At 46.2% G+C, this 24,374-nt stretch overlaps 1 protein-coding gene across 7 annotated transcripts in view; it reads right to left on the bottom strand.

The window, feature by feature from the left end:
- lzts2a (leucine zipper, putative tumor suppressor 2a) overlaps positions 1-24,374 on the bottom strand; it is a 218,523-nt gene that overhangs the window by 156,643 nt on the left and 37,506 nt on the right. Inside the window, exon 1 of one of the 7 annotated variants that reach the window (XM_043713075.1) lies at positions 8,920-8,940. The exons of the other annotated variants lie outside the window; for them this stretch is intronic. The gene's annotated coding sequence lies outside the window, so the exon portion shown is untranslated. Of the gene's footprint in view, positions 1-8,919; positions 8,941-24,374 lie in introns of those variants that run through there. 7 annotated transcript variants of the gene reach the window in all.

The raw sequence follows: 24,374 nt of genomic DNA, 5'->3' as shown, positions 1-24,374 counted from the left end.
GGAGGAAACCCACACAGACACAGGGAGAAAGTGAAAACTCCACACAGACAGTTGCCTGAGGTGGGAATTGAACCCGGTTCTCTGGCGCTGTGAGGCAGCAGTGCTAACCACCATGCCGCCCACTTTATTTCACTTAATATTTTAACTGCTCTGAATAGTCGCCTTTTTCTTGGAGAGGATGATGGGAATCTGATTTAGATCAGGTTTCCTTTGAGCTGTCTAAAACCTTACCTGTTTCTGTGGCTTTCGAAGTGAAAACCAGTCCTTGATTATTCTAAATCCAAAAGCAAACAAATATCTTTTAATGTTTTCTCTCACCTATCATAAATCCTCACAACATAAGCAAACTTCCATTAACACTCCAGGAGGCCTTGCAGTTATATGTTCTGATACATGTGATTTAAAATCATAGTTCCACAAGGACTAGCTGAGTTAATTCTTAATTTCCTTCACAAATATAAACCAACATCCACATGCCTCTAATATAGAATCCAAACTCTTTGAAAAAATGTAATAAAGTAAACAGCTTTCCACACAGCAGTGGTACAAATTGATAAAGCAGTTGGAAAGAGAAACAGGTAAAGTGGACAAAAGCAAGGAAGATGTGCTAAACAGTTGTAATCATTGGTTTGACCACTGGTGTGCATTGTCAAATACCAGGCACCACATTTTGACAGCAACGTCAAGGACAGATTCAGGAGAGATCTAGTCAAATGATCCCAAGAATGAGCAGCTTAGTTCTTGTTATGAAGGTGTAGAGGTGTACTGTACCTTTAAGAGAGTTGAAAAGCTAGCAAGGACTGACAAAGCACAGAGAGAGTTCTGAACAAGGTAACAATGTAACACTTGGACAAAACAAATAGCAACAGATGGGTTGCCATGAAATAAAAACAAATTCAAATTTGGCCAATCAGTTTAAATTATGCCCCGAGATACCACAACACAAATCAAATGTGAATTTAGTATTTTGATAATATTAAACTCAACGAAACAATCCAATGTTTTGGGGTATAAAACCGGACATTTTGAACAATTAGGGAGAAAACTGCCAAAGACGTAACAAATGTAGACTGCTAATTGAAGAACTCTCTGAAAGGTGCCTGTCTGTGGGGAGTGCACAGCAGAGCATCGAGGCTGACCTGGAGAGAATCTACAAAAGGAGAACCGACAAAGCTGACTAGTTTCGAAAAATGATCATTTTCTTTTTGTAAATTTTAATTGGGATTTTTTTTAAATCGGACTGGTATTGTAGGTAAAAGTTAGGTTTAAGAGAAAGGACTTGTAAATAGTTGTTGGTTTTAATATTCTCTGTTGAGCTTAAAGAACAAAGTTGTTAATTTTTACTGTTAATGGTGGCCTCTGGGAAAGTTCTTTGCCTCTGGAATTTTAACAGATTACAGCACGGAATGAATCTTTTCTGAGTTGCTGGTTTAAATTAGCAGAGGGGGTTTACCCAGTGTTGTAACATTCTGCAGGGTGGCTGTATTCTCTATACTATTTTGAACATGCCTTTCCAAACTACCTGCAGCCTTCGATTGAGAAACTGTTTCCTCACCCAAATGGGTAATTCGTTCAGTGTGAGGTGGGGTGGGTACCACTGCCACCTGGTGGCCAGTAGCAGACTGCAGCGTGTGACCAGGGGAACAGCTTGACCACCAACCTATTCCGTGGTGCAGGGGTTAATGCCAAAGGCGTCTCAATCTGTAGCAAGGTCACCCGCTATCCTGGGGCACTGCGCACATCACAAACAGCCCAGAGTGCATTCGCCCAGGAGATAACCAGTTAAGATACAGGCAACAACCAAAAAGGGTGAATGATTAAAAGGTGGAAAGGGAAACATGTTGGAGTTAAAGTAATGATCACAATGACCATTGGGATAGTGCAGAGCTGTTTAAAAAGGGCATCTGTTTCTTAGAAGACAGAAGCAGAAGTAGGCAATTCAGCCCATCGATTCTGTTCCACCATTCAATGAGACGTGGGGCTGCTCTGATCATCCTCAATTCCACTTTCTTGACTCTTCCTCATAACCCTAGATTTTCTTATGATTAAAAACTTACCTGAGCTTTCAATAATGCAAATGGCCCAGCCTCAAGGCCCCTCTGCAGTAAAGAGTTCCACAGATTCACTCCCCACAGAGAGAAACTCTTCCTCATATCAGCCTTAAATGAGTGACCCCTACTCTGTAATGATGCCCTCTGGTCCTAGACTGTCCCACAAGAGGAAACAACCCTTTCCACATCTACCTTGTCAGCTCCCCCAAGAATCTTATATGGGACACAGGGGCAGAATTAGGCCATTCAGCCCATCGATTCCTCCTCACCTCAGTTCTAAAGGATTGCCCCATCTCTGAGGCTGTGTCCTTGGGTCCTACTCTCTCCTAATAATGGAAACATCTTCACCACATCCATTCTATCCAGGCCTCTTGGCGTTCTGTAAGTTTCAATCAGATCTCCCCTCATCCTTTTAAACTCTTTCGAGTACAGACCCAGAGTCCTCACCCGTTCCTCACATGACAAGCCCTTCATCCCCGGGATCATTCTCGTCAACCTCCTCTGGATCCCTAACAAGATCAGCATACGCCTCGTTAGGTACGGGGCTCCAAACTGCTCACAATATTCCAAATGCGGCCTGATAATAAGGTCCCCTCTCAGTATTCTGAATTCCAACGAATACAAAGCAAATCTGCTCAACTCCTCGAATAAACATAATATCCTGCAGATGCTAGAAATCTGAAACAAACACAGAGAACGCTGGGAGAAACTCAGCAGGTCAGGCAGCATCTGTGGAGAGAGAAACAGAATTAACATTTCGAGTCAAATATAAATCCTCTCTAGAATAGTTCTCATTCTGGGTAACTGTTTCTCTGTCTCTCAAACTTGCTGTTTCTCTACATTCTCGACGTCTGTTTCTATGCAACCTCTCCTCGAGCCTTAATCTGTCCTCAACAACTGCCAGCAACCCAAAGGGTGGGGTCAAATATCAATCCGGAGCCCCCTTTAGGGAGTGCTAGAGTGCCTGAACCACGTTGATAGGAGGATATAAGGCTCCCATCTCCTCTGACCCAACCTCGAGCTTGTTCACAAGTTGTCTGCGCTCTCCCATAAGGATTGGGCTGTCCAGAAGGGTATGGAGATCAGGCTCACTCCAATAAAAACATTAACATTTTGGTGAACAGAATGGAGGAAAGTGAAAGAAAAGCCTTATTTCAGCCGTAAACACGCCCGACATGGGTTAGGGAAAGTGGACAATTGTGACTCGAGACACTAGTGTGATTGATTTACTGTTGTCCCATGTACTGAGATACAATGAAAAGTGTTGTTTTGTTTGTATACAGGCAGATCGTACCATACAAAGTGCATCAGGGTAGCAGAGCAGAGTGCAGAATACAGTGTTAGAGCCACAGAGAGGGTGCAGAGAGAGAGAGAGAGCAAAATCAACAGTAACATTTGAGAGGTTTGTCCAGAAGTCTGATAGCTGCGGGGAAGAAGCTGTTCTTGAATCTGTTGGTACGTGGATTCAGACTTTTATATCTTCTGGCTGATGGAAAAGGGTGGAAAGAGTCTAACCGGAGTGGGAGGGGGCTTTAATGATGTTGGTTGCATTCCCCAGGCAGTGGGAAGTATAGATGAAGTCAATGGATGGAAGGCTGGTTTATGTGATGGACTGGCCTGTGTTCACGACTCTCTCTAGTTTCTTGCGGTCTTGGGAAGAGCAGTTTCCAGACCACACTGTGATGAATAACTGGTAAAAGTCCTTGTGGATGTGCTGAATTTCCTTAGCCTCTTGAGAAAGTACAGACATTGTGCTTTCTTGAACATTGTGTCAACTTGGGTGGACTAGGACAGATTGTTGGGGATCGTCACTCCCAGGAACCTGACCCTCTCGACCCTCTCCCCCTCAGCCCCATTGATACAGACAGGGGTGTGCCCTCCACTCCACTTCCTGAAGTCAATGACCAGCTCCTTCATTTTGCTGATGTTGATGGAGAGTGTTGTCTTTACACCATGCTGCTAAGCACTCAGTCTCTTCCCTGTATTCTGTCTCGCCGTTGTTTGAGATGTGACCTACAACAGTGATTCAGCAAATTTGTAAATGGCGTTGGGGAGGAATTTGGTGACACAGTCTTGAGTCTATAAGGAGTATAGTAAGGCATTGAGTACACAATCTTGCAGGGCACTGATGTTGAGGATTATGCTGGAGGAGGTGTTGTTGCCTGTCCTTACTGATTGTGGTCTGTGGGTCAGAAGGTCAAGGACCCAGTTACAGAGGGGGGAACGGAGACCAAGGTCTTGGAGTTTAAAGATGAGTTTATTTGGCATTATGGTGTTGAAGGCAAAACTGTAGGCAATAAGTGGGAGCCTGATGCAGGTATCTTTGCTATCCAGGTGTTCCAGGGATGAGTGTAGAGCCAGGGAGTTTCCCAACCAAATGTCCTCAGTTCTGCACTGGATAAATATGTCACTCTCTCAGGTGGATGAAGAAGATCCCAAGGTACTATCGCACAATAGAGCAGGGAAGATCTATTTGATACAGTGGCAGATATATTACCCTCCAACATCATCACTAAACTCAAATCATCCAGTTATTCTCACATTGATGCTTGGGAAGTTGCTACATACAAATTTGTTCAAAGTGTGTTTCAAAAATGCTTAATTAAGTGTAAAGTGCTTTGCGACACTGAGGTCAGGAAAGACGATGGACAGTTTTGCTTTATTCCACCTTTGCTGAGGTTTGAAGTAAATTTTAAAGGTTAATTTCTACCAGAACCTCTCTGCAATTTTCTCTCTCAGCTACTTAACTGAAGCCCACAATCTATTGAAAAGAAAGCAAGTTGAAAGGATTCCAGAGGGAGACATTATTTAAATACATTAGACATTCAAATGAAAATGCCACTACAGTCATTCCCCCCTCCCCCCAAGTCTAATATACAAAACCACAGAAAGGCATATGCGTCTAATGCAGAGCTTATTCTGATATTAATTACCTTGTGTAAGAGATGGCACGAACTGTGGAAAATGAGGTATAATGAAGGAACAGGAAGGTTAAAAGCTTGACCTGCAATTACTTCATCCTTGAACAAATGAGTCTCGTAAATAACCCACTTCAATCATCAGCCCTTCTCTGTAAAGTGCCATGTGATTGTTGATCAATATTTAAAATTAATGGGTTTTCACTGTGTTTAAGTTTAGCAGAGGGGCTTGGGAGCCCATCCAACCTGAACGTTAACTTATATGTACTACTTAATCATTTATATGGTAATAAAAAGAGGAAGTGCTTGACAGAAATAGATTACAAGGAGATGAAAAGTGTAAATCTTTTGAGACCTCTGCAAGCAGCAAGTTAATGTCAAACACCAAGACGGGGAAATTGAGCCATTTCCTGAGCCAGCAGTGTCTGCCAAGACCCCACACTGACTGAGTCAAACAGTGTGGTGCTGGAAAAGCACAGCCATTCAGGCAGCATCCAAGGAGCAGGAGAATCGACGTTTCAGGCCTTCATTTCTGATGAAGGGCTTATGCTCAAAATGTCAATTCTCCTGCCCCTCAGACGCTGCCTGACTGGCTGTGCTTTCCCAGCACCACACTCTCAAATCTGATTCTCCAGCATCTGCAGTCCTCACTTTCTCCCCACTGACTGAGGTAACCATATGTGGCCATAAGACCCCATGAGCAAAAGTAGGCCATTCAGTCCATCTTGCTTGTCTCACCATTCAACAAGTCAATCTGATCATCCTCAACTCCACTTTCCTGCCTTGTCCCTATTACCGTCCATTCCCTTACTAAGTAAAACCTATCTATCGTTGCCATGAATATACGTCAATGACCCAGCCCCATGTGGTAATGAATTTTGCAAATTCAGGGACAGGTAATAAATGCTGGCCCAGCCAGTGATGTCTAAGTGTCATGAAATAGTTTTACTTTCAAATCCAGATCTTGTTGGATCATTCCCTTACCCTGGGCAATGGAGAGAGAGCGAGAGAGTGCAGAAACTATAGTGATTTGGAAAACCAGCTAAAGAATCATATTCTGACCAGGATACAATGGCTGACACTTCTGCAGAAGGACTGGAGGGGTGGGGGGCAGGGTTGGGGAGTTAGTAGGAAACATAACAGAAAAAATATTTACTTACATTCTTGAGGGTACTTTAAGTGTTTATTTCTGACTTAGTGCTAGTGACATAATTGGCTTCGGTTTTAATTTCAGGAGACTCCCCTGAATCCTTAATAACTTGTGATTCTTTTCTACAACTAGGTCTTAGAATTCCCCGCAGTGGGAAGCAGGCCATTCGGCCCATTAAGTCCACACCCAACCTCCAAAGAACATCCCAACCATCTCCTCGATTCTCCTCCTCCTCGGATGCTGCCTGACCTGCTGTGCTTTTCCAGCTCCACACTCTTCGACTCTGATCTCCAACATCTGCAGTCCTCACTTCCTCCTATAACCCTAATCCACCTAACCTATGGGAGGAAACCCACGCAGACAGGGGGAGAAGGTACAAAATCCACACAGACAGTCGCCCGAGGCTGAGTGTCAGAGTGCTGCTGACTTCTTCTACAGGTATGTGTTATAACCTTCAATGGAAAATAAAAGCACAATGCAGTTTGCAGAAAAATATGGAAACATTATTGTTCATTGACTCATAGGTTGCAGACGTTGCTGGTTGGGTCAATTGCCGTCCCTAATTGCCCCTTGAGAAAGTGGGGGTGAGCTGCCGTCCTGAACCACTGCTGTCTGTGTGCTGTGGGTTGACCCGCAATGCCTTTAGGGAGGGAATTCCAGGCTTTTGACCCAGCGACACTGAAGGAACGATGATATATGTCCAAGTCAGAGTGGTCAGTGGCAAAAGCTGGTTGAAGTTTGAGGCTCCCTTCCTCAGGTGTTTTTTAAACTACAACAAACATTAATTGTAAACTGGAGACTGACAGACCTTTCTAACTAAAAGCTATAACAGGATAGGAGGCAAGGACAAGTCTGTGGAGTTAGGTCTCAGAGCAGCCCATGAGCTCACTCTGATCAGCTCAAGTAGCTAACTGGTCATCACCTGTTCCCAAGTCATCAATAACAGGACTGAGTTAAAACTAAACAAACACAGGCTCCTCAGGGTGACTCACCATTACTGGCCCTGCTGGTCTTAATTTTAAACAAAAATACAGCTCCTGTCTTTGCTTTAGCACCTTAATTACTCCTTAAAAATACCCTTTTGTCCTGAGGAATCCAACTGCAAGTTTCCATTCTCAAAGTCATTAATTTTTTACATGGACGTGATTCACAGACTCAACTGCTGAGCCATGAGACTGGCACTGTAATATTTCTATGTAGGGGTAAAATAAAAGGCATATCCGAAAAGAAATCCATGTGATACAGCTCCCAATCATTGAAGCCCACAGTGAAAAGACTGAATTTATATTTTTTTAATCTGTCTCTTTAAAACCGCTTCCCAGAGGTGTAAAATATAGCGCACACCAGCAGGATCTAATGAGCATTAGAGTCGAAGAGTGTGGTGCTGGAAAAGCACAGCCAGCTCAGCAGTATTCAAGAAGCAGGAGAATTGTCCTTTCAGGCATAAGCCCTTCATCAGAAATGAGGCTCCTCGGATGCTGCCTGACTTGCTGCGCTTTTCCAGCACCACACTCTCGACTCTGATCTCCAGCATCCGCAGTCCTCACTTTCTCCTCATGAGCATCAGTGAAGTCTAGGTTCCCAAATCAGGCTGACCATCCGAGATGAAGAACCGGATTTCCCCGTACAAAGGGGACACTGTCCCGTGTCTCATGGTTTTCCAGGTCTGCCTTGTATCCCTTGAACACTCGACAGCTTTCAGCTGCACTGGCTAAAAAAAGCAGCATTCTCTGGTGTTATTACACAGCAAGATCCCTGAACACGTACAGCAGCAAGTTCAAAGACCGGTCCTGGTCTGAGGGGTGACCTTTTAGAGGTTTATAACATCGTGAGGGGCATTGATAGGGTGAATAGGCAACGGCTCTTCCTCAGGGTGGGGGAGTTCAGAACTAGAGGGTATGGGTTTAAGGGGGGGAAGGAAAAGTTTTAAAAGGGATCTGAGGGGCAACTTTTTCACTCAGAGGGTGGTACGTGTATAGAATGAGCTGCCAGAGGATGTGGTGGAGGCTGGTACAATTGCAATGGTATATGAATAGGAAGGGTTTGGAGGGATATGGGCTGGGTGCTGGCAGGTGGGACTAGATGGACTAGATTAGGTTGGGATATCTGGTCGGCATGGACGGGTTGGACTGAAGGGTCTGTTTCCATTCTGTCCATCTCTATGACTATTTGAAAATTCCATACCACAGACACTAAGTTCACCTTTCCATTTGGGCTCTCTTTTTAAAAAACATGTTATTAACAAACTTGCAGTAAAAACGGTGGAGTCCCACAGTGTAGCAGCCTCAGGTTCTTACAATTTACGTCAATGTCAGGTTTTTAGAGAGTAACCTGGTGAAGGGCTATGGAGAGAGTGAGCAAGAAGGTGGAACTGGGGCTGAGACCAGATCTGCCATGATTGTATCAAGTGGCGGAAGAGGCCCGAGGGGCTGAATGGCCTCCTCCTGCTCTTAGTCCCTTTGTTCTGATGGGGAGAGCCGAGGCATGGCGGCTAAATTGTAGACACTAGTGAGGATAATTAGGAAAGTATTTTATAAAGAGGATGTAAAAGATGATGCAAATGGATACAGATAAATTGAGCAAAAACCTGGCAGATGAACTATCAAGAGGAACATAAAAGGCAAGGTTCACTCATAAATGGAGAATGACTGCACAATTCTGCCTCAGAAGGCACTGAAGACAGTGTCATGAAATATTTTTAACGCACAGATTGTTAGTTTCTTGTTAGGCAGGGAATCAAAGGTTAATTGCGTAGCGGAAATGTGAAATTCAAACCACAAACACATCATCATGATCTTACCAAGTGGTACAGCAAGTCTGAGGGGCCGAATAGCCTACTTGGAGTAGGCCTGTATGTTTGTAAACACAGACTCACCACATGGACCCAGTGAACCTGACAGAGTGGGAGCTCTGCTAGCAGCTGTTTCCCAATTTGCTCCTTGTAGCCACCGCCCCCTCCCCCCACACCCACCCCAACATCTCCCCAGTAAGGAGCTGTCTACCAGAGAAGGCCGAGCAGTTAGTGTGTCCAGACAGATGCTGGTGTTTAACACAGGACGGAGAATCACATCTCAGTTTGAGTGATGCATCACAGAAATGTTTCTGCACAATGTTGGAATTATAATAAACAAGTTTAACAAGTTCTGTTTCAAAGAAAACAGGAATGTAATGGGAACACTCTCCAATAGCGCACTAAAAATAGCAGCCAGAGCAAAATAAAACTGGTGTCTGCGGTGTGTCTGTGTCAGTGTCTGTAGTGTCTGTTTGTGTCCTGAGTGTGTGTCTGTGTCTGTAGCACGTGTCCGTGTCTGTGGCGTGTGCCCGTGCCCTGAGTGTGTGTCTGCGGTGTGTGTGTGTGTGTTGCTTTCTGCTCTGGGGTGGGGAGCTCAGGCTGCATCGTCAGGCTCATCATGTCTCACTAGGCCCCTGCAATCAGAGCTGGACTTTAAAATATATCCGATAGCTCCCTTTCAAAACCACTTGCAAAAACCTACAAGCTGAAAACCAGACCAGTATTTTCATTCACATTGTTAACACAGTGATAGTTCTTACAGTAATGGCTTAGTGACAGCAAAGCAATTACACAAAATCCTGTCTTAACAGCACAATCTGGAGAAATAGGCCCAACTTTTGAAACTTATTCTTTCACAGGAGGTGATGTTTATTAACACTTCCCTGCTCTCCAGGGCAATTAAATTACAGGTCTGGAGTCATATGTAGGTGAGATAACAGAAGGACTGTCCATTTCCTGTCCTGAAGGGGCATTAATGAACCAGAGGGGTTTCTGGTACAATTGACGATCACGGGGACTCGTTTCTAGTTCCAGATTTTTAAAGTGATTAAAATTCTGCCAGAGGCTGTGTTGGGATTTGAACCTCCATCCCTAGAGACTCAACTAAGTCTCCTGGGTGACCAGTCAGAGCCTATGGCGGAAGAAGAGTTCCACCTTGTGGGGGGTATGGATGGGCCTTGTTGAGGTGGAAGCAGAAGGGCATGAACGTGAGCCCTTTACTAAGGGACACCGCTCGGTCTCAGAGAGTTCGAGGTCACGGGAGGGGGAGAGTGGTGAATATGTGGTCAGCCTACAGCCTGGAGAATTCACCATTGAGTGCTCCAATGTCAAATAACCTTCCTACCCATTCCCCCGACTCTCTTTCCCCTCCCTTACCCCCCAGTAAGGTTCTGTGGGGGGACAGGGAGATCTACATATGCTGCCCACCTTCAAAAGAAAAAATTAGGGGAAATGATTTACCCAGTCGAGCAAGTGAATGCACGCAGTTAAACAAGGCACAGTGACACAGAGAGCAGCTCAAGACTATAGCTCCTGACCTCAGTCGGATAACCTGAGAGGAGACCTCTCTGGAAAGTGGGAAAACCAGAAGCTGGGCAGAAATAGGTGAACTTTATATCGGCCTGTGAGTGAAGACCTCCTGTCAGCTTCTGGACATGCCGGGAGGTCAGCATTCAACAGGCACAGCTCTGATTCCTCAGCGTCCATTTCCATCACTGACACTCTCTCTCCCTCTCTTTCCCCCTCTCTCTCCCTCTCTTTCCCCCTCTCTCTTGCACCAGAAGCCAGTTGCTGCAAATTTAGAAACCCGCACAGTGAGATTCAACCCTGTACTTTCTGCCCCTCGGAGTAAATCTTGGGAAGTCACATTCTGGGAACCTCTTCGTACTGCACCACAGGCTCTGTGAGGGGACACGGGCCAATTTAAAGCTCCTCACAAACCAACCGATTTAAGCACAAAAAGAGAATAAAAACACGTGCTTCTTTTGTTACTTTTTGCAAAAAAAGAACTTCTTTCTCCACATTAACCGAGTGAAGGGGGAGACTGAACAAATGTTTTTGCTGACCGATTAAACTGCGAGGGTATGGGTTCCAGACTTTAATCAATAACTTTCCAACAGGTTACTTTACTACAATATAATTAAAATATCCCCTGGTTGAAAAAGAACAGATTGCAAATGCCAGAGCCAAACAAGAAAGAACGTTAATTTGTATAGCACCTTTTGGGATTGCAGAATTTTCCAAAGAGCTTGACAGCCAATGAAATACTTTCTGTTTTAGCACAGTCATTGCTGTAATGCATATCCAATTTATACACAGCAAGCTCCCACAATGTGACACTGACCAGATAATCAGGTTTCAGAGACTGGTTGATACAAATAATCGGGAAGGACATGGATCTCCTTCAAATTCTACCTTACAATCTTTCACAGCCACCACAGAAAGCAATAGGACATCAAGGTGTAACAGCATGGAAACAGACCCTTTAATCTGACCAGTCCGCACTGACCATGTCCCCAAACTAAACCAGTCCCACCTGCCTGCTCCTGGTCCATATCCCTCCAAACCTTTCCTGTTCATGTACTTATCCAAATGTCTCTTAACTGTACCCACATCCACCACTTCCTCTGTTGCCCCTCATGTCTTTTTTAAAATCTTTGCTCTTCATGTTAAAATATTCCTCCTGGTTTTGAAATCCCCCCACCCAGGAGAAAAGGTACCTGCCATTCACCTTATGATTTTATAAGCAACAATAAAGACATCCACTTCAGGGAAAGTTGGGTCCAATCATTCTAAGGTTCAGGTTAATGCACTGGAGAACCTGGGTTCAAATCTTACCCTAGCTGCACTTTACTGACTCACCCTGGGGCTGAGCAGAAGCTGAAAGCCAAGTTCCGTATCCATGACGACAGCCTCAACAGTGATCTTGGGTTGATGTCACGCTACATGTGAGCCCACCACACTGTCCAGTGTCTGTAAAATCTTCCTTACTGTCCTGTTTTGGCACCATCATTTTGATAACTCATTATGATTTTTTCTACCTTAATTAGTTTGTACAGTTTTGGATTACTTATTACTTTAGCAAGACCCTCAGAATGTGACTTTGTACCTGACATGTTATTCCAGCCATTTAATTTGTCTCCAGCACCACCTTATTTTTAATGTTTTGTATTTATCGCTCTGCTTCATTAGTGGTCTCGAGGGAGGGAAATCTGAATGTGGTTGATACATAACCGTGCTCTACAGAAACTCAGTGTGAGGACAATTGGGGTGGGGTTTTTTTTACATTGAAACCACTCTTCAGCTTTTCTGAGGTTATTGTTGGTCTGTGTCCGTGAATTGGTTGGTTTCTGAGAGTTGCTCTGGGAAATGGAGAGTATAGAAGCTGAAACACTGCAAGTGATACCCTATCCCCAGAATGACAATGTAACACCACCTCAGAATAATTGCCCAACTCTTGTCTCAAGTCTCTGAATTAGAGTCATAGAGATGTATAGCACGGAAACAGACCCTTTGGTCCAACTCGTCCATGCCAACCAGATATCCTAGTTTAAAAATGTGCTGGAAAACACAGCAGGCCAGGCAGCATCCGAGCAGCAGGAGAATTGACGTTTCCGGCATAAGCCCTTCTTATGCTTACGCCCGAAATGTCAATTCTCCTCCTGCTCGGACGCTGCCTGGCCTGCCGTGTTTTTCAGCACCACATTTTTCAACTCTGGTACTCCAGCATCTGCAGTCCTCACTTTCTCCAACCAGATATCCTAACCTAATCTAATCCCATTTGCCAGCACTTAGCCCACATCCCTCTGAACTCTTACTATTCATATATCCATTCCAGATGCCTTTTAAATACAGTAGTTGTAAGCAGTTCATTCCATACACACACCACACTCAGTGAAAAAGTTGCCCCCTGAGGTCCCTTTTATATCTTTCCCCTCTCACCCTGAACCTATGCCCTCTAGTTCTTGACTTCCCCACCCCAGGAAAATGACCTTGGCTATTTATCTTATCCATAACACTCATAATTTTATAAACCAACTTAGTGTTAGCCACACAGGGAATCTACTCTAAATGGATCAGGTCTGTGTGTTTGTGTCTGTATGCGTGCGCATCTGCATGCATGTGTCTTGCACATATGTATCTGCACGTGTTGTGGACATGTGTGTGTCCCTGCGTGTGTGTGTCTGCATGTGTGTATGTGCACACATGTGTGTACACGTGTCTGCATGTGCATGTGTGTGTGTATACATATGTCTGTCTGGTGTGTGTCTGCATGTGTATCTGTCTGTGTTTGTGTCTGTCTGCATTTGTTTCTGCATGTGTGTGTGTGAGAAAGTGTGTGCAAGTGTGAGTGTGTCTGTCTGTGTGTGAGAGAGAGTGTGCGCGTGAGAGAGAGTGTGTGTATGTGCAAGAGAGTGTGAATGTGTGTAAGAGAGTCTGTGTGTGTGAGAGAGCGAGAGAGAGTGTGAGTGTGTGTGTGTGTAAGGGACAGAGAGAGTGAGAGAGAGTGAGTGTGTGAGTGTGTGTTTGTGAGGGACAGAGAGAGAGTGTGTGTGTGTGTGTGTGAGAGAGAGAGTGTATGTGTGAGTGTGAGTGTCAGTGTATGTGTACGCATGCATGTGTGAGAGGAATGTTTTTTTTTCTGGAGTTTCCTGATGTGGGGTGTGTTACATCAAAATAATTGCCATGACCTTTAAAACCTCAGCAACTATAATCCTCTCAGTAATGAAACAGCAAAAACTGTTTTGGTGCAGGAATACAAGATCCCACTGAGTAATCCTGGAGACCCAACTAATTAATGATGCTAATTACCCTCACTCAGCGTAAAAATCAACACCACAACTTTAGTCCAATCGGCCAAGTTTGAGAAAGTTAGTGAAAGAAAGTGCTAGAGGCCCAAAGATTCTGTTTTCAAGGAGAAGGTGAATATAGCTCCTGTGGCTAAAGGGATACAGAGGAACCTTGATTTTCTGACATCCGATTAACCAAATTTCGGATTATCTGACAAGATCACAAAGTCCTGATGCATGGCTAACCATGTTATCCAGCATTCGATAATCCGGAATTCGATTAACCGAATGAAATACTACCTTCCCGCGTCCTTTGGATAACCAAGGTTCCTCTATATAGGGGAGGGCGGAATTAGGGTATTGCCCTCAATGAACCCATTGAATGATGGAACAGGCTCACCTTTAGGAAACATCTCCGGGACACTCGCCCCAATCAACCCCACCACCCCGTGACCGAACATTTCAACTCCCCCTCCCACTCTGTCAAGGACAGGCAGATCCTGGGCCTCCTCTATCACCACTCCCTTACCACCTGACGCCTGAAGGAAGAACGCTTCATCTTCCGCCTCAGAACCCTTCAGCCTCAGGGCATCAATGCGGACTTGACCAGTTTCCTCATTTGCCCTCCCCCCCCCACCTTACCCCAGTTCCAACCTTCCAGCTCAGCACAATCCTCATGACCTGTCCTCCCTTCCCACATATCCACTCCACCCTTCTCTCTGACCTATCACCTTTACCCATTCCTCCATCCACCTATTGCACTCTCAGCTACCTTCTCCCCAGCCACACCCCCTCCCATTTCTCTCTCCACCCCTGAAGCCCCCAGCCTCAATCCTGATGAAGGGATCTGGCCCGAACCCCGTAGATTTTCCTGCTCCTCGGATGCTGCCTGAATTGCTGTGCTTTTCCAGCACCACTCTATTCCAGAATCTGGTTTCCAGCATCTGCAGTCCTTGTTTTTACTTGGCCTACTCCTGTCCCTATGAGAAGCTCAGCAGGTCTGGCAGCGTCAGTGAAGGAAGAGACAGAGTTAGCAGTCCCGGGTCTGAGGAAGGGTCACCGGACCCGAAACGCTAACTCTGTTTCTTTCCCCACAGAAAGAACCTGCTGAGTTTCTCCAGCAATCTCTGGTTTTGTTTCAGATCTCCAGCTTCCACAGAATTGTGTTGGTATTGGCCAATCGGGATTGTGATAGGGAAGTAGTTACGGGAGATCAGAGAGAGATCCACAGCACAGTAAAAGGCCCTTTGGCCCATCATGTCCATACAGAATGCAGGGTTTCCCAGTTCCTCTACCCTCAATCTCCCAGAACAGCACTGAGGCAGGGACTGATTTACAGACACAGACAACAATCTCAGAAAAACTGAGGAGTGGCTTCAACGTAAAAAAGGCTGGATAAGTGCTGACAACTCGAAAGAACAATCAGCCATTGGGTAAATGGCCCATGACTAACTGCTTCAAGGCAATTCTATTTTATTATGTTCGATGTCAGGATGTTTGCACATTCTCCCCGTGTCTGTGAGGGTTTCCTCTGGATGCTCTGGTTTCTTCCCACAATCCAAAGATGTGCAGGTTGTGGTGGATTGGCCATGCTAAACTGCCCCTAGTGTTCAGGATGTGTAGGTTAAGGTGCATTAGTCAGGAGAAATCTGAAGTGATCAGGTAAGGGAATGGGTTTGCGTCGGATATTCTTCAGGAGGGTCAGTGTGGACTTGTTGGGCCTGTTTGATTCTATGAAATTACTGCTCCAGGAACCCCAGGCCAAGGCTCAGTCTCTCTCACTGAGAGACTCATAACTGGGCAGACAGTGGGAGGTAGTGACAGTGGACGTGCGGTGTGATGGGAACACGTTGCAGAAGCTGTATACACAACAGCCAGTCCACGTTGGTGGTCAGCAGCTCCCTGTATCGCACATTGCAGTACATTGTACTGTTTAAACTTGCTGCTCTCTGTACTCTCAGTATGCAGTACCTGCTGCTGTGTAAGCAGGAGTAATCTCAGACCCGAAAATCCCAGGAAAGAGGCCTGGGGGCATGTTGGGGCAGGGAGAGGTGGACCTCTGCTTCTGATTGGGAAAGATTCTGCAATTACTGTGAGTCTCTCCTTCACTGGGAGTCACTTTCAGAGGAGTCTTTGGGAGGAGGGAGTTGGAGAGAGAGACAGACAGAGATAGAGAGACACAGTGAGCGAGACACACATAGAGAGAGAGTGTTGGGGCAGGGAGAGGTGGACCTCTGCTTCTGATTGGGAAAGATTCTGCAATTACTGTGAGTCTCTCCTTCACTGGGAGTCACTTTCAGAGGAGTCTTTGGGAGGAGGGAGTTGGAGAGAGAGACAGACAGAGATAGAGAGACACAGTGAGCGAGACACACATAGAGAGAGAGACACACACACACACACACAGAGACACACACACAGAAAGAGACAGATAAACAGAGACAGAGAGAGAGAGACAGAGAGAGAGAGAGACGCAGAGAGAGACAGATAGGGAGAGATAGAGACAGATAGACAGAGAGAGAGAAACACCGACAGAGAATCAGATAGACAAACAGAGAGCGAGATGCAGAGAGAGAGAGAGAGAGAGACAGACAGGCACAGAGAGAGACACCAAAGAGAGACAGAAAGACAGAGACAAACAAAGAGTCTGCCCCAGGAGTGTTCACACTGCTCCGTACGGAACACAGTCTGCCCCAGGAGTGTTCACACTGCTCCGTACGGAACACAGTCTGCCCCAGGAGTGTTCACACTGCTCCGTACGGAACACAGTCTGCCCCAGGAGTGTTCACACTGCTCCGTACGGAACACAGTCTGCCCCAGGAGTGTTCACACTGCTCCGTACGGAACACAGTCTGCCCCAGGAGTGTTCACACTGCTCCGTACGGAACACAGTCTGCCCCAGGAGTGTTCACACTGCTCCGTACGGAACACAGTCTGCCCCAGGAGTGTTCACACTGCTCCGTACGGAACACAGTCTGCCCCAGGAGTGTTCACACTGCTCCGTACGGAACACAGTCTGCCCCAGGAGTGTTCACACTGCTCCGTACGGAACACAGTCTGCCCCAGGAGTGTTCACACTGCTCCGTACGGAACACAGTCTGCCCCAGGAGTGTTCACACTGCTCCGTACGGAACACAGTCTGCCCCAGGAGTGTTCACACTGCTCCGTACGGAACACAGTCTGTCCCAGGAGTGTTCACACTGCTCCGTACGGAACACAGTCTGTCCCAGGAGTGTTCACACTGCTCCGTACGGAACACAGTCTGTCCCAGGAGTGTTCACACTGCTCCGTACGGAACACAGTCTGTCCCAGGAGTGTTCACACTGCTCCGTACGGAACACAGTCTGCTCCAGGAGTGTTCACACTGCTCCGTACGGAACACAGTCTGTCCCAGGAGTGTTCACACTGCTCCGTACGGAACACAGTCTGCTCCAGGAGTGTTCACACTGCTCCGTACGGAACACAGTCTGCTCCAGGAGTGTTCACACTGCTCCGTACGGAACACAGTCTGCTCCAGGAGTGTTCACACTGCTCCGTACGGAACACAGTCTGCTCCAGGAGTGTTCACACTGCTCCGTACGGAACACAGTCTGCTCCAGGAGTGTTCACACTGCTCCGTACGGAACACAGTCTGCTCCAGGAGTGTTCACACTGCTCCGTACGGAACACAGTCTGTCCCAGGAGTGTTCACACTGCTCCGTACGGAACACAGTCTGCTCCAGGAGTGTTCACACTGCTCCGTACGGAACACAGTCTGCTCCAGGAGTGTTCACACAGCTCTGTACGGAACACAGTCTGCTCCAGGAGTGTTCACACTGCTCCGTACGGAACACAGTCTGACCCAGGAGTGTTCACACTGCTCCGTACGAAACACAGTCTGCTCCAGGAGTGTTCTGCTCCATGACGTGTGTGGTGCGTGTTGTGTGTGCATGGCGTGTGTGGTGCATGTTGTGTGTGCATGGCTTGTGTAGTGCGTGTTGCGTGTGCATGACGTGTGGGGTGTGTGTTGCATATGCATGGTGTGTGTCGTGTGTGCACAGCCTGTGTGTGTGTGTGTCGGGTGTACATGCATCATGTGACATCTACTCCATTACTGCACCCACAGCCAGAGACCAGGCATGGTCAGGAAGACTCCGCTGAAAACCAAACAGGTGATTTCTGCTCAGTGTGATGGTGGGGAGAGTGGTGAGGGGTGGGTTCCCACTCCATCAGGTTCCCCTCCAAGTCACGCACCTCTCCCCAAGCCCCCCCACCCTGGCCATATGCACATACATAACATACACTATACTCTTCACAACAACGGCAATGCAGCATAATGCCAACAATGTGGGTTCACTCCCCACACTGGCCGGGGCTACCATGAAGGACTCTCCTTCTGAACCCCTCCCCTCGACTGAGGAATGATGGCCCTCAGGTTAAACCACCACCACTCATCTCTCTCATTAGACTGATGGTTTGGCAAGACCATGGTGACTTTACCATGGCCTGCCCCTTGCTCTTATGTTCTAAAACTCAACCTCACCACCAGTCCTCTCTCTCTCTCTCCCTCTCTCTCTCTCTGATGAGAGAGCAGGCCTATGGTCTTCGTGGACTATGGTGACTTTATTTGTATGGAGTGGAGGGGGAGAATGAGTGGGTTGGAAAGCACAAGGGGGGAGTTCTGTAACAGGGACAGGAGGGACTGAGGGGAAGGAGCTGAACCAGATTTCAGTACGTGGAGCATCATTGATGTGGACACAGGACTCAGTGCAGTGTTTGTGCTGATTGTGGCCTATTTAAAACAATGACAGTGGGCCTTGTGAACTGGTTTTTAATCAGATCCATTGCTGCAGGGGTGAAGGATATGTCACCCACCTTGGGATCTAAACACCTCCGTGGTTAATGATCCCTGAGCTCTGGATTGTTGCTGTGCCTTCAATTTATCATATTAATGGAATTGAGCATTCAGAGTAAATCATGGCTCTTTACACTGAAGCCTAGAGACTGTCAGTACAGCTCATCAAGGCAAAGAAAGAAATCTTTGTCTCTATTTAAATCTGAGCAAAATGTTTTATTTTCCCCTTTGCTTGTTGGACGTGTAAGAGTTCTAAATTTCTGGAGTTGAGACACTTGACTTTTCAGATGTTCACAGTGAATGGAGCAACTTGTTCCGTATCAGTAATCCTCCTGCAGAATGCAGTAAACAGCCCCCCTCCCCCCAATTATTAACAAAGACACAGAGGGAGACATCCCAAAGATTTTGTTACAGCTGTACAGGACATAGGTGAGGCTATTTTTGCAGTACTGTGTACAGTGCTGGTCGCCCTGCTATAGGAAGGATGTTATAGGAAGGATGTGGAAGCTTTAGAGCGGATTTACCGGGATGCTGCCTGGACTAGAGGGTGTGTCTTATGAAGAAAGGCTGAGGGAGCTAGGGCTTTTTTCATTGGAGCGATGAAGAGGTGATTTGATTAGAGGTGTACAAGATGATGAGAGGCATAGATAGAATGGATAGCAAGAGACTTTTTCCCAGGGTGGAAATGTCTATCACGAGGGGCATAATGTTAAGGTGATTGGAGGAAGCTTTAGGGAAGATGTCAGAGGTAGGTTCTTTACGCAGAGAGTGGTGGGGGCATGGAATGCACTGCCAACAGTGGGAGTAGAGTCAGAGACATCAGGGAGATTTAAACGACACTTGGATAAGCACATGGAAGATAAAGTTAGTCTGATTTTAGAGTAGAATAAAAGATAGCATAGCACCAAGGGCTGAAGGGCCTGTACTGTGCTGTGCTGTTCTATGTTCTAGTTATTAAACTGGAGAGGGTGCAGAAGAGATTTACCCGGAGAGGGTGTATAGACTGTGACTTTTTTCCCTGGAGTGTAGGAGGTTGAGGTTTATAAAGGCTTATAAAATCATGAGGGAAGTGGATAGGGTGAACAGCCAGTGTCTTTTCCCCAGGGTGGGCAAGTCCAGAACTAGACAGCACAGGTTTCTGGGGCAGAGAGGGAGACAGGGAGACTCAGTCAAGGCATTCCAGAGGCAACTGGAATAAAACCATAAATGCACCAAATGTGCAGGAGGAGCTGTGTGCTGCCTTCCACAGCTGAATAGCCCATCGCACACTCTCTGCGAGTGGCCACACAGACAGAGTGACAGTGAGGTCAGTGTGAGCACAGAAACAGAAAGTATTGCAGGGGAACGGGGTTGGATGCCCGGGTTAGGGGGATGGTTTGCCGAGGTCACAGGGACACAGCTGTTCGTGGAGAGAGCTTCCATGGTGGATGGGTGATAATCCCCTGGATTAGAGTGGTGCTGGAAAAGCACAGCAGTTCAGACAGCATCCAAGGAGCAGGAAAATCGACGTTTCGGGCAAAAGCCCTTCATCAGGAATAATCCCCTGGTCTTGGCAGCACGAGGCTGCAGCTTTAAACGACAATGAACACAACAGACTTATCCATTAGGGCAGACAGTTTGATGTTAGTTCAGGCCAACTTTCCCAAAGAGTAGGGGGAGGGAGTGATAAAAGAGAATATCACTGAAGATGGGGAGTCAGAGTGTCCCTGCACTAACAGTGCAGAACACACTGACCGATGTCTCTGGTCAATCAGGTACACTGTGCTCCCAGCACAGTACTAATCTCTTACCAGATGACCAAAGTCCAAGTTAGACAACACAATGAAGATAGTGTGTACTTAAAACTGTAAAACACAGGAGGAGGGGTAGGCCATTCAGCCCATCAAGTCATTCAATGAGATCAGAGCTGATGTGATAATCCTCAATTCTATTTTGCTGTCTTTTCCCCAAAACCCGAATTCCCTTACAGATGAAAACTCTGACTATCTGAGTCTTGCATATACTGGATGACCCATCTTGACAGAGCTCTGCGGTAAAGAATTCCACAGGTTTCCTCTCCTCAGAGAGAGGAAATTCCTCCCCATCTCTGTCAGCCCTTATTCTGTGATGATGCCCTCTTGTCTGAGACTCTCCCACAAGGGAAAACAATCTTTCAACATTCACCCTGTCAGACGGAGTTTAACTTGGATAAACGAATTTAATAAAAAAGGAATTTGGAATTAAAAGTCTAATGATGGCCATGAATCCATTGTAGATTGTTGGAAAAACCCATCTAATGTCCTTCAGGGAAGGAAACTGCCATCCTTACCTGGTCTGGCCTACATGTGACTCCAGACCCACAGCAATGTGGTTGACTCTGAATTGCCCCCTGGGCAATTAGGGATGGGTCATAAATACTGTCTAACCAGTGATACCCTCATTCCATGAAAGAATAAATAATAAATGTGAGGTATTGCATTTTGGTAAATCGAACAAGGGCAGGACTTACACAGTTTATGAAAGGGCCCTGGATGGTATTAACGGCCAGGCAGTATCAGAGGAGCAGGAGAGTTGACATTTCAGGCAGGGCATTTCATCTGGACTGGGGAGGGGACAAGGGAGCTGAGAAACTGAAGGAGGAACACTGCATCCTCTGCCTCGGGAGCCCACAACCACACGGCATGAACATCGAATTCACCAGCTTCCAAACCTTGAGGGACCTTGTTGTGAAACTTGAAAGGATTCAAAAAAGGTTTACAAGGATGTTGCTAGAGTTGGAGGATTTGAGCTACAGGAAGAAGCTGAACAGCTCCTTCCCTCTCCCCAGTCCCAATGAAGGGCTTATGCTCAACACGTCGACTCTCTCACTCCTCAGATGCTGCCTGACCTGCTGTGCTTTTTCCAGCGCCACACTTTATCAATTCTGACTCTCTAGCAGCTGCAGTCCTGACTATCGCCCTGGGTACTATTGTCAAACAGAAAGACCGAGGAATTCAGGCACCTAATTCTTGGAAATTTGTGACAAGGTATTCAGGGTAGTTAAGAAGGCATTGCTCAGACCATTGAGTACAGGGGTTGGGATGCTATGTTGAGGTTGTACAGGACGTTGGTGACTCCTCTTCTGGAATACAGTGTATAGATTGGTTTGTCCCATTATAGAAGGCACCTAATTAAACTGGAAAGAGTCCAGAAAAGATTTACCAGAATGTTGGCAAGCATGGGGGGTTTATGTTAAAATGGAGAGGCTGGATAGGCTGACTCTTGTCCTTGGAGCGTTGCATGTTGAGGGGTGATCTTAAAGAAGTTCATAAAATCATGAGGGACCTTATTGTGAAACTTGAAAGGATTCAAAAAAGGTTTACAAGGATGTTGCTAGAGTTGGAGGATTTGAGCTACAGGAAGAAGCTGAACAGGCTGGGGCTGTTTTCCCTGGAGTGTGGGAGGCTGAGGGGTGACCTTATAGAGTTTTATAAAATCTGGAGGGGCATGGATAGGGTAAATAGACAATAGACATGGATAGGGTAAATCTTCCCTGGGGTCGGGGAGTCCAGAACTAGGGCATAGGTTTAGGGTGAAAGGGGAAAGATATAAAAGAGATCTAAGGGGCAACCTTTTCACTCAGAGGGTGGTACGTGTATGGAATGAGCTGCCAAAGGAAGTGGTGGAGGCTGGTACAGTTGCAACATTTAAAAGGCATCTGGATGGGTATATGAATAGGAAGGGTTTGGAGAGATATGGGCTGGGTGCTGGCAGGTGGGACTAGATTGGGTTGAGATGTCTGGTCGGCATGGACGGGTTGGACTGAAGGGTCTGTTTATGTGCTATACATCTCTATGACTCTATGACTCTCTGTCATTGATAAGGTGACCAGCAAGGTCTTTTCTCCAGGGTAGGGCAGTTCAAAATTAGAGGGCATATCTTTAAAGTATAAGGAGAAAGATTTAGAAGGGAACTGAGGGGCAACTTTTTCACGCAAAGGATGGATTGCATGTGGAATGAGCTTCCAGAAGAAGTGGTAGTTACAGATACAGTTACAGCATTTAAAAGACATTTGGACAGGTATGTGAATAGGAAAGGGTTAGAGGGATATTGGCCAATCACAGGTAAGTGGAATACTTTAGTTTGGGAAACTTGGTCAGCATGGATGAGTTGGATCGAAGGGTCTGCTTCCATACCGTATGACTCCATGTCTTCCAACAGCCTTGTACATTTCAGTAAGATCACCTCTCATTCTTCTCCACTGTAAGGAGTAAGCCCAACCTACTCACCCTCTCCTCAGAAGACAATCCCTCCATACCCGGAATCAACCAAGTGAACTTTCTCTGAACTGTCCTCAATGCCAATATTTCTTTCCTTCGATAATGGGCTCAAAACCGCTCACAGTATAAGCGATTTGGAGTAGAATGAAGGCGGGCTGATTAGTAAGTTTGCGGATGACACAAGAATTGGGGGAGCTGCTGATAATGAAGAGGATTGCCAGAGAATGCAGTAGGATAGGCTAGATTCTTGGGCAGAGAAATGGCAGATGGTGTTTAATCCAGTCAAATGCATTTTGAGAGATCTAACATGAGAGGGAAGTATACATGAAATGGCAGAACTCTTAGTAGCATCAACCAACAGAGGGATCTGGGTGTACAGGTCCACAGTTCCCTGAGAGTGGAAACGCAAGTGGATAAGGTGGTCAAGAAGGCATATGGCAAACTTATCGAGGCAGAGAGTATAAAAATTGGCAAGGCATTTTGCAGCTGTATAGAACTTTAGTCAGGCCACATTTGGAATAGTGTGCGCAGTTCTGGTCCCCACACTATCAGAAGGATGTGGAGGCTTTGGAGAGGGTACAGAAACAGTTCACCAAGATGTTGCCTGGCTTGGAAGGTATTAGCTATAAGAGGAGTTTGGACAAACTTGGTTTGTTTTCACTTGAACATCAAAGGATGGGGGGGGGGGGCAACCTGATAGAAGTTTATAAAATGGTGAGAGGCATGGATAGAGTAGATAGTCAGAGTCTTTTTACCCAAGGTAGAAATGTCAATTACCAGAGGACATGGGTTTAAGGTAAAATGGGGTAAGTTAAAAGGAGGCTTGAAAGATAGAGAGGGTGGTAAGTGACATACATTTGACAGGCATTGTGACATGTATATGAATAGGCCGGAAACAGAGGGATATGGACTGCATAGAGGAAAGAGGTTTTTAGTTTGGAAAGGAATCATGTGTGGGCACAGAGGGCCGAATGGCCGGTTCCTGTGCTGTCCTGTTCCTTGTTGCATTCCGGCTGTGCTATGACCAGTGCTTTGTGGAGTTTTAACAAAGCCTCCTTACTATTGTTTCCAAATTCATACTTCAGCTGCACAACACAGATGACTGACATATCTGATTCAGTCCACCCAGGTAGGAAACAAAGTCTCAGCACTGAGGGCTAACTGAAAAATCACGGAACAAATCAGCGGCATTGCACACAGCAAGGAATGAAAGGAAGGGCAGACTGTTTTGGGAGGAGGCAGATGTGGATATATATTCCTGAGAGTAAAATCCTCAACTGCAGAAATGGAGGTGTACAAAGGCATGTCCTTAATGCTCAGGTACAAATTCACTCTGTGGCTGCTCATCAGCTGCTTCTTCCTCTTACACCCAGATTTTGGATTCTCTTTGATGTTAGCTGCTAGTCTCTTTCATACTCCCTTTGCTTGTCTTATTTGCTTTTTCTCAAATTCCCTCTGAACTCGATCTTTATTCAGCTTGCTTCTCATTTGGATTATCCATCATTCCATCTATCGCAAACAGGTCACAGAGTGACACAGCGCGGAACCCTTTGGTCCAGTTCATCCAAGACTTGCTTCCCTCTCTCTCTTGGTTTGTCCTCTTTC

This window comes from Chiloscyllium plagiosum, chromosome 22 (assembly GCF_004010195.1).
Source record: "Chiloscyllium plagiosum isolate BGI_BamShark_2017 chromosome 22, ASM401019v2, whole genome shotgun sequence".
Taxonomy (NCBI): Eukaryota; Metazoa; Chordata; class Chondrichthyes; order Orectolobiformes; family Hemiscylliidae; genus Chiloscyllium; species Chiloscyllium plagiosum.
The sequence above is the reverse complement of the archived record's forward strand: the minus strand, read 5'-3'. Positions and strand labels throughout refer to the sequence as shown.